This window comes from Eriocheir sinensis, chromosome 39 (genome assembly GCF_024679095.1).
Source record: "Eriocheir sinensis breed Jianghai 21 chromosome 39, ASM2467909v1, whole genome shotgun sequence".
NCBI classification, from domain to species: domain Eukaryota; kingdom Metazoa; phylum Arthropoda; class Malacostraca; order Decapoda; family Varunidae; genus Eriocheir; species Eriocheir sinensis.
This window is the reverse complement of record NC_066547.1, coordinates 16,549,039-16,559,038: the sequence shown is the minus strand read 5'-3', so window position 1 is coordinate 16,559,038 and position 10,000 is coordinate 16,549,039. Positions and strand designations below refer to the sequence as shown.

The window sequence follows — 10,000 nt, the reverse complement described above, 5'->3', positions numbered from 1 at the left end:
TACAAATACATAGGAAGAATAGATTAGACTACATAGGCCCATATTCTCAAATACTGCAAGGCTCACCCACACCCACATTTGACAAGGCTTTCGTTGAGGCTGTGTTAGAATCTGACGACCAAGGAAACTCAAGCATATACACAAATAGCACACGTAGGCAACACATAAGTTTCATTACCCAGACTGCCCAGTGATATTTCTCTCCTCATACACAAACAAAGCTGGAAAATATACGAAAACAAGCAAATAACAACCTTCTAATTGACTGACACAAGCTTAGACTAACAGCAAAGCAAGACACATGACACTATAGGTTCATTTGTTAGCTTAAAACATCACTACATCCTCCCCTTATAACCACATAATAGAGAAACGACCTTACGAGCGAATAGGTGAGCAGAGAGACAGAGGTGGGAACTGCGCATGCTCGGCACACACACACACACACACACACACATAGATCAAGTCACCAGGGCTGCCATATACGGAACCGCCAACCTCCGGAGTCTCCAATATTTCCAGCGTTTCCAAGCCACACAGGACCTCGAGGGACGCCACACTGAAGGAGGAAGGACGCGAAGGATTCAGGACAACGTTAGGACTGCACAGGACGCCGACGGAATACGGTATATAAGGGAATAAGAGGTGATTTAAAGCAGGAAATGGTGGTGATGGCGGTGATGGTGATGGTGATGGTGATGATGGAGAGGATAAAGTAGAGGTTTATAATAAGGACTGTGTTATATTATGAATGTTTAGATTATAATTATGGATGTGTTTAACTAGCTAATTAGTGAGGCATAGCTGGTACACACACACGCACACACACACGCACACACACACACACACATACACACTTAAATATATTGTATGTGAGTATGTATGTTCGTGTGCGTATAGGAAGGCCCTGTGGTAACCTCTAGTATACATGACTGTCCCTGTATGTGTGTGTGTGTCTGTCTGTGTGTGTGTGTGTGTGTGTGTGTGTGTGTGTGTTGAGTCTTGTTCATATAGATGTTTGGTCCCACAGGCAATATTGCTCTCTCTCTCTCTCTCTCTCTCTCTCTCTCTCTCTCTCTCTCTCTCTCTCTCTCTCTCTCTCTCTCTCTCTCTCTCTCTCTCTCTCTCCGTATCAATCCTTCTTCGTCTCCCCCGTCCTCCCTCCCCTCCCTTTCCCTCCCCCTCCCTCTCTCTCCCCCCTCTCTCTCCCCTCTCCTCACTCCCTACCTCCTCGTTCTCTCTTCCTTTCTATTCCTCCTCCTCTTCCTCTTTCCCCCTCCATAGTCATTCTCTTGCTTAGCTCGCCTCGTTATTTCTTTTTTTTTTCTTTTTTTTTATCTCCTTCCCTTTCTTCCTTCCTTCCTTCTATATATTTCCTCTTCCTTTCCTTCCTTCCTTCCCTCCATAGTATTTTTCCTTCCTCCCCTATTCCTGTTTTCTCCTCTCCCTTCCTCTCTCATCTTCTTTCCTTCCTTCCATCATTCCTTCCTTCCTCTGCCCATCCCTCTTTCGTTCCCATTCCTTCCCTTCCTCTCCCTCCTCCTCCTTCTCCTTCTCCTTCTCCTCCTCTTATCCCCCTTCCCTCCCCCCCTGGAAGCGCTCAATAGATCACGTCTAATACGAAGATAATGTGTCCAGTGGGAGAGATCGTTGAGAGAGAGAGAGAGAGAGAGAGAGAGAGAGAGAGAGAGAGTGAGTCAGCATCCCTACTATCCTATCGGACACTGATAGCATTGAAATCGATATTGTAATAAGCTTCCTGGAGGTGTTGAGAGAGAGAGAGAGATGAAGAAATGAAAGACAAAGAATGAAATACAGAAAAAAATACAGAAAAGAAGAAAAATATAAGGAAAATATGTGAATAAAATAAGAAAAAAAGAGATATATGGTGAGAGAGAGAGGCTGGCTTCATTGCTCTTAAAATCTCGACAATAAGCTCTTGAGAAAGGGAAGCTAATGATGGTTAATGACGGTACACTTTCCCTCCCTCCTTCCTTCCTTTCTCTCCTTCCTTCCTTCCTTCCTTACTTCCTTTCCTTCCTTCCTTCCTTCCTTCCTTCCTTCCTTTCCTTTCTGTGTTATCGTTCTTCCTTCCTTCCTTCCTGTGTTATCATTTTCCTTGTTTCCTCCTTCCTTTTCTTATTTCCTTCTTTCGTACGATTTTTTTCCTTTCTTCCCGCTTTCTCATCTCCCTTTTCTCTCCTCCATCCATCTTCCTTTCTTTCTTCTCTTCCTTTCATCTGATTTTCTATTCTCGTTTCTCCTTCTCTTCCTTTTTCCGCGTCTTCATTTATTTTCCTTTCCATCCTTTCTCTCTTCCGTCCTTACCTCCTCCCTTTCCCTTTCCAGCCCCCCTATCCCTTCCCAGCCTCCCTACCCTATCCTTCCCTTTCCTTCCCATCCTATTCCGATCCTTCTCCTGCCTTTCCCTTTTCCAGCATCCCTACCCTATCCTTTCCAAGCCTACCTGCCCTATCCTTCCCTTTCCTTCCCATCCTATCCCGGTCCTTCTCCTCCCTTTCCCTTCCCATCCCTATTCCCTTCATTTCCCTTAGCGTCCCTTCATTTCCTATCCCTTCCTTCCCTTTTCCCCTTCTACTCCCTCATCCTACCAACGATAACTTTACCTGTTTCCCTCCTTCCCTTCCCTTCCTTCTTTCTTCCTTCCTCCCTACCTTTTCTCGTAACCTCCCGACACCACGCACCCTCTCTCCCTCCTTCCCTCCACTCTCTTCTCTCCTTCTCTCCCTCCCTCCTTCCCCTACCTTCCCTTTCCCTTTCTTCACTCACTCTCCCTATTCTTCCAACCCAAACTTTTACCTTCCCTCCCTTCCTCCCTTCTTTCTTCCTCCCTACCTTTTCTCGTACCCTCCCGACACCACGCCCCCTCTCCCTCCCTACCCTCCCTCCTTCTCCCTAACTTTGATAGTCGCCTCTTCTCCAGTAAATCTCCCCTTAATTTTGACTTTATGCCTCCCCGTAAGCCTGGCCTCCGAAAAATGCACCAACAAAAAGGGTAGGAAGAGGAGGAGGAGGAGGAGGAGGAGGAGGAGGAGGAAGAGGATGGAGAGTTAGCGTCTGACAACAAGGGAGCGTGATGATAAACACAAACAAACTAACTAACAAACTAACTCGTATTTTCTTGGCCTTTTTTGTTTGAGGTTATTGAAGAAAAGGTGGATTCTGTTTTTTTTTCCTTTGTTTACTTTTTTGCGTTTGTTTATTGATTGATTTTTTTGTTCTTTTCTGCTTGTTTTCTGTTTTGTTATTTGTTTGGTGTTTTGTTTATCTTTTTTTCTTGTTTACGTGTATAAGGTTTCGGGCTGTGATGTAGTAGTAGTAGTAGTAGTAGTAGTAGTAGTAGTAGTAGTAGTAGTGGTAGTAGTAGTAGTAGTAGTAGTAGTAGTAGTAGTAATTGTAGCATTATCTATCTATTCATTGTTTATCTATTCGCCTTTTCTTATGATTACGAAAGAAAGAAAAAGAAACTTGCAAATATCGACTTTCTTCTTTCCTTTTCCTTCTTTTTTCCTTTCCTTCTCAACTTCGCAAAGAAAAAAAACACAGAAGGAAAAAAAGAAAACACTGGCTACGCTATTTTTTTTTCTTATTCGGAAAAAAAATAAAAAAAAGCGAAAGAAAAAAAAAGAGGCAGAACTTTGGATAACATTGTGGTTTTCCGATGCTTGAGAGAGAGAGAGAAAATTATGAGCTGGAGAGAAGAAGAATGAGACCAACTTTGCCGGAGGTGGAATGGGTTAAGGAAAGGAAGAAGAAAAAGTGAGGAAGTAGAGGAGAAAGAAGAAGAGAAGGAGGAGGAAGAAAAGAGAAGAGGAGGAGGAGGAGGAGGAGGAGGAGGAAGAGAGAAGCGAATAAATAAATGAATAGGGGAAAAAAAATATAGAAAAGGGATGAAATAGGAGAAGAAAAGGGTGATTATAATTAAAGAAAATGAAAAAAAACGATGCAAGAGAGAGAGAGAGAGAGAATTGTTAGCCTACCCTCGACACCACTCTTGGCAAACTCTCCAAGCTCATGTCAACCTGAAAGTGACTCTCTCTCTCTCTCTCTCTCGCTCTCTCTCTCTCTCTCTCTCTCTCTCTCTCTCTCTCGCTCCTTCATTCCTTTTCTCCCTCCTTCTTTTCTTTCTTATTTTCCAGTTTCTCTCCGGTTTCCTCTCTTTCCTCTCCTTCCTTTTCTTTCCTCCCTTCTCCCTCTCTCCTATCTCCTCCTTTCTCTTCTTCTTCTCCTCTCCTCTCCTCTCCTTCTCCTCCCCTCCCTCCCTCCCTCCGTCTCATTACCATACGCGGCGCAGTTCTCAGTTCACGTGTTCGCCGCCGGGAGGTAATCTGCGGGCCTGCCTCGTCTGGCCGTTAGGCGGTGCTCGGCGAGGGACGTAAACTTGATTAGGCCGCCCGCAACACCCCCACTAGGCTGCCGTGCTTCCGCGGCCGCCGGGATTACTCTTGTTGCCTTAATACTAGCTACGACACTTCCCCATTGCCCTGCCTACCTTCCAGCCTCTCCTTCCCCGATGTTTCCTTGCCTAGTCGAACCGTGGGAGTCTATAGGCTAACTTAAGGTGACTGGATTGCTTCTGTTGCCTTAATACTAGCTACGACACTTTCCCCATTGCGCTGCCTACCTTCCAGCCTCTCCTTCCCCGATGTTTCCTTGCCTAGTCGAACCGTGGGAGTCTATAGGCTAACTTAAGGTGACTGGATTGCTTCTGTTGCGTTAATACTTGCTACGACACTCCCCTAGTTCGCTCCCTTCCCCCGTTTTCATTCCTACCCCGATGTTTCCTTACGTAACCTAGCACAGAAGTCTTGGGTAACGTATTTTAGCGGTTATTCTTGCTTTAATCTTACTCTTTTTGCCTTAGAACATGCTAGACCCTTCCCTAGTTCGCTCCCTTCCTCTGTTTTCATTCCTACCCCGATGTTTCCTTACGTAACCTAGCACAGAAGTCTTGGATAACGTATTTTAGCGGTTATTCTTGCTTTAATCTTACTCTTTTTGCCTTAGAACATGCTAGACCCTTCCCTAGTTCGCTCCCTTCCCCCGTTTTCATTCCTACCTCAATGTTTCCTTACGTAACCTAGCACAGAACTCTTGGATAACGTATTTTAGCGGTTATTCTTGCTTTAATCTTACTCTTTTTGCCTTAGAACGTGCTAGACCCTTCCCTAGTTCGCTCCCTTCCCCCGTTTTCATTCCTACCTCAATGTTCCTTTACGTAACCTAGCACAGAACTCTTGGATAACGTATTTTAGCGATTATCCTTGCTTTAATCTTACTTTTTTTGCCGTAGAACATGCTAGACACTCCCCTAGTTCGCTCCCTTCCTCTGCCTTCATCCCCATCCTTTTCTTTCCGTGCCTAGCCGAACAGACTCTCGCGTAGAAGTCTTGGCTAACGGATCTGCGGGTCACTGAATGGAACACGGCTACTCTTAGTTCGGTTTTGCTTATTGCTGGCTTGATTTACACTACCATACGTTCCTAGTTCGCTTCCTTGATTTGTCTTTACTTTTCTTGCGATGTTTGAAAGCATAGGTCAAGTGAACGTAGCGTAGAAGTCTTGGATAACGTAGATTTGTTGGGTTGCTTGATGGATTTCACTATAGCTCCGAATTCTTAAACATTGTTGGGTCTACATTCACTTCTTCCTCTTCCTCCTCCTCCTCCTCCTTATTCGTCATCCTCCTCTTCCTTCTCTCACTCTCCTCATCTTTGTCTCTATAATTCTCTTTACTCGCTCTGCTTCTTCCTCCTCCTCTTGTCTTCTTCCTCATTCCACCTCCTCCTCCTCCTCCTCCTCTTTCATTCTGTTATTTCACTTTCCTCTCCTCTCTGCCTCCTCCTCCTCCTCCTCCTCCTACTCCTACTCTTGTCTCATCCTCACATCTCCTCCTCCTCCTCCTCCTCCTCCTCCACTTGCACAAAAAGGAGCCGAAAAAGAGAAGGTTAATCCTGACTTCGTTGGCAGCGGAAGACATAAGGCCGTAACTGGCTGTCTGGCTGCTCCTCTTCCTTCCTTCCCTCCTTCCTTCCTTCCTTCTTTCCTTCCTTCCGTCCTTTCTTTCTTCCTTCCGTCCGTCCTTCCTTCTTCCTTCCTTCTTCCTTCCTCCTTCCGTCCTTTCTTTCTTCCTTCCGTCCGTCCTACCTTCTTCCTTCCTTCTTCCTTCCTTCCTTCCTTCCTTCCCTCCTTCCTTCCTTCCTTCTTCCCTCCTTCCCTCCTTCCTTCCTTCCTTCTTCCCTCCTTCCTTCCTTCCTTCTTTCCCTCCTTCCGTCCTTCCTTCTTCCTTCCTTCCCTCATTCCGTCCTTCCTTCTTCCTTCCTTGTTTCGTATATTTGTTTTTCCTTAATTTCGTTTTTTCCTTTTTTTTCCTTTATCTTTTCTTTGTTATTCCTTCCATTTTCGTCTTTTCTTTATTTCTTTCATGTTTTCTTTTTTCCTCGTTCTCTATCTTTTATCTTTATTTTTTTCCTTCTTTCTTCTTTCATATCCTGTCCCTATGCCCTTTTCCTCCATCCTTTTTTTTCTTTCCTCCAACCTTTCCTCTCCTCCCTTTTCTTCTTTCTTTCCCTTTCCCTCCTTTTTTTCTTCCTTCTCTTCTTTCCTTTCCTTTTTTCATTTCCGTTCCTCCAGTCTTTTCTTTCCTTCCCTTCCTTTGCTTCTCATTCACTTTCTATTTCCTACTTTCTTTCCATTTCCTTATTTTCCTTTCCTTCCCGTCTTTCTTTCCCTTCCCATCCTTCCTCCATCCTTCCCTCCCTTCCTTCCTTCCTTTCCTTCCTTCCTTCCCTCCCTTCCTTCCCGCCAATCCCCTTGTTTCCTACCTTCCCTTCCCTTCCCATTCCTTCCCTTCCTCCTTCCCTTCCTCCTTCCCTTCCCTTCCCTTCAATTTCCTCTCCTTCCCTTCCCTCCCTTCCTTCCCGCCAATCCCCTTGTTTCCTACCTTCCCTTCCCTTCCCTTCCCTTCCTCCTTCCCTTCCCTTCCCTTCCCTCCCTTCCTCCGCCCCGGGATCCGCCTCTTTCTTGTTACCGTATAATGAAATCCACTCTGGAAATTTAAATACACGGAACATCAGGAAAGACCCCCCTACCCCCCTCGCCCCCCGCCCCCCATTCACCCCCCTTTACTTTATTTGTGGTGGGGGCGAGGGGGGGGGGTGACGGGGGAGGCTGGTTCCTCTTTCTCGTTCTCGATCTCTCGTTCTCGCCGTCTCTCGCTCTCTCTCTCTCTCTCTCTCTCTCTCGCTCTCTTTCATTTTGTTTTCTCTTTTATGTTACATTTTCCTTTTTTTTTTTTTTGCGTATCTTTGGTGAGTGTGTGTGTGTGTGTGTGTGTGTGTGTGTGTGTGTGTGTGTGTGTGTGTGTGTGTGTGTTCTTCCCCTTCCTTTCTTTCTTCCCTTCCCTTCCCTTCTCTCTTCCTTTCCTTCCTTCCCTTCCCTTCCTTCCCTTTCTTTCCCTTCCCTTCCATTACCTTCCCTTCCCTTCCCTTCCTTCCATTACCTTCCTTTCCATTCCCTTTCTTTCCCTTCCCTTCCTTTCCATTCCCTTCCTTTCCTTCCCTTCCTTTCCTTCCCTTCCCTTCCCTTCCCTTCCCTTCCCTTCCCTTCCCTTCCACCACCACCACCACCCCCTCCTCCTCCTCCTCCGCCAATTACCGAGCGGCTTTCAATTAACAGCCAATCCCAGCTATTAGAAAAAAAGGAAATTATTGAACAAAGCGAATTATTCTAAGCGCTAATGAAGAAACTTATGTGGGCGGAATGTGTTAGTTAGTGATTCTCTCTCTCTCTCTCTCTCTCTCTCTCTCTCTCTCTCTCTCTCTCTCTCTCTCTCTCTCTCTCTCTCTCTCTCTCTCTCTCTCTCTCTCTCTCTCTCTCTCTCTCTCTCTCTCTCTCATTTTTCTCCTTTTTTCCAATCCTTTATTATTTTCTTTTTTTTTTTTTATCTTTCTGTATTTACATCGTTTTCTTTCTTCTTATTCCTTCATTCACTTTATTTTTCTTCCGTTTTCTTTCTTTCTAATTTCTTTTTTTCCTTCTCTCATTCTTTCAATCGTTTATTCTCATTCTTCATTCTTTTCTTTTTCCACTTTCTTCAATTCTGTCTCTCAATCCCTCATTCTCCATCGTTCTGCCGCTCTCTTCTCCCTCCATCCCTTCCTCTCCCTTTCTCCTCCTCCTCTCAACCTTCTCTCCTCTCCATCTCTCCCTCGTTGCACCCTCAAGAACAGAAGGAAGTAACTAAAGAACAAGGAGGAGGATTCAAGACCCTTATTTAACGAACTTGTCCTCACCTCAAGTGGGTCTCAACACTAATTTGAGGGTTCTTAGCGACCTGTTATTACGGACGAACCGGCGGCCACTAGCAGGAGGGAGAAGAAGGAGGAGGAGGAGGAGGATGGAGTTAACGTATATGTGTGTGTTTGTTAGTGTGGTGATAACGTAACGAGGGAGTGTTGTAACGAAGGACTTTAATGAGGGAATGTAAGGTGCTAGGTTTGTTTCGGCGGTCCTGGTGATATTTTTTTTTCTCTCTCTCTCAGCCTGTTGCACCGGTAGGCTATTTTTCCTTCTCTCTCATTTTTCTTAACCTAATTTCCTTAACCCTTTCTCCTACATACCTTCCTTTCTTCCCTCGTATAGATTTCCGTGTCTCTCCTCTCCCTTTCTCTCCTTTCTCCTCCCTTCCTTCCTTTCCTTTTCTCATCTTTCTTACCCAGTTTCCTTTCCTTTTTCCTCCCTTCCTTAACCCTTTCTCCTACATACCTTCCTTTCTTCCCTCGTATAGATTTCCGTGTCTCTCCTCTCCCTTTCTCTCCTTTCTCTTCCCTTCCTTCTTTTCCTTTTCTCATCTTTCTTACCCAGTTTCCTTTCCTTTTTCCTCCCTTCCTTAACCCTTTCTCCTATATATCTTCCCTTCTTCCCTCGTATAGATTTCCGTGTCTCTCCTCTCCCTTTCTCTCCTTTCTCCTCCCTTCCTTCCTTTCCTTTTCTCTCATCTTTCTTACCTAATTTCCCTTCCCTTTTCCTCCCTTCCTTAACCCTTTCTCCTATATATCTTCCCTTCTTCCCTCGTATAGATTTCCGTGTCTCTCCTCTCCCTTTCTCTCCTTTCTCTTCCCTTCCTTCTTTTCCTTTTCTCATCTTTCTTACCCAGTTTCCTTTCCTTTTTCCTCCCTTCCTTAACTCTTTCTCCTACATATCTTCCCTTCTTCCCTCGTATAGATTTCCGTTTCTCTCCTCTCTCCCTTCCTCTCCTTTCTCTTCCCTTCCTTCCTTTCCTTTTCTCTCATCTTTCTTACCTAATTTCCCTTCCCTTTTCCTCCCTTCCTTAACCCTTTCTCCTATATATCTTCCCTTCTTCCCTCGTATAGATTTCCGTGTCTCTCCTCTCTCCCTTCCTCTCCTTTCTCTTCCCTTCCTTCCTTTCCTAACTCCCTTCTTTCCTTCTCTCATCTTTCTTACCCAGTTTCCCTTCCTTAACCCTTTCTCCTATATGCCTTCCCTTCTTCTCTCCTTTCTCTTTCCTTCCATCCCTTCCTAACTCCTCGTTTCGTCTATCTTTCCTTCTTTCCTCTTATTCCCTCCCGTTCCTCTCCCTCTCATGCCTTCTCCTTTCTTTCCCTCTTGCTTGGCTCATGCTGCCGCCCCCCGGAACTCATCTCTGCTCCACCGTAAAGAGTATCGCTGGACTCCGGGTTGATGGGTGGTGTTAAGGAAGGCGTGTTGGTGTTTTAAGTCACTCTGTAATGGCTATAAATTGTCAGCGTGTTGAGGCGGGCAGGACTCGAACTCGGATCCTTCAAGACACTACGCCCGCATCCTGACCGCTCAGCCACCGCCTCCCTGAAGTAGGTTCAATAACAGTAGTCGTAGTAGTAGTAGTAGTGGTGGTGGTGGTGGTGGTAGTGATGTCTAGTTTTGATTTCTTTTTATTCTTATCGAGAGAGAAAAAACTATGCAAAACACACACACACAC

General features: G+C 45.4%; 1 long non-coding RNA gene across 2 annotated transcripts in view; it reads left to right on the top strand.

The window, feature by feature from the left end:
- The first annotated feature begins 448 nt into the window (after nt 1–448).
- The window catches only part of LOC127009102 (uncharacterized), an 11,329-nt gene continuing 1,777 nt past the window's right edge, over nt 449–10,000 (top strand). Inside the window, exons 1-2 of one of the 2 annotated variants that reach the window (XR_007761589.1) lie at nt 449–626; nt 9,789–9,872. This is a non-coding gene — a long non-coding RNA (uncharacterized LOC127009102). Of the gene's footprint in view, nt 627–9,701; nt 9,873–10,000 lie in introns of both variants that reach the window. The other variant, XR_007761588.1, reaches the window with a different exon arrangement.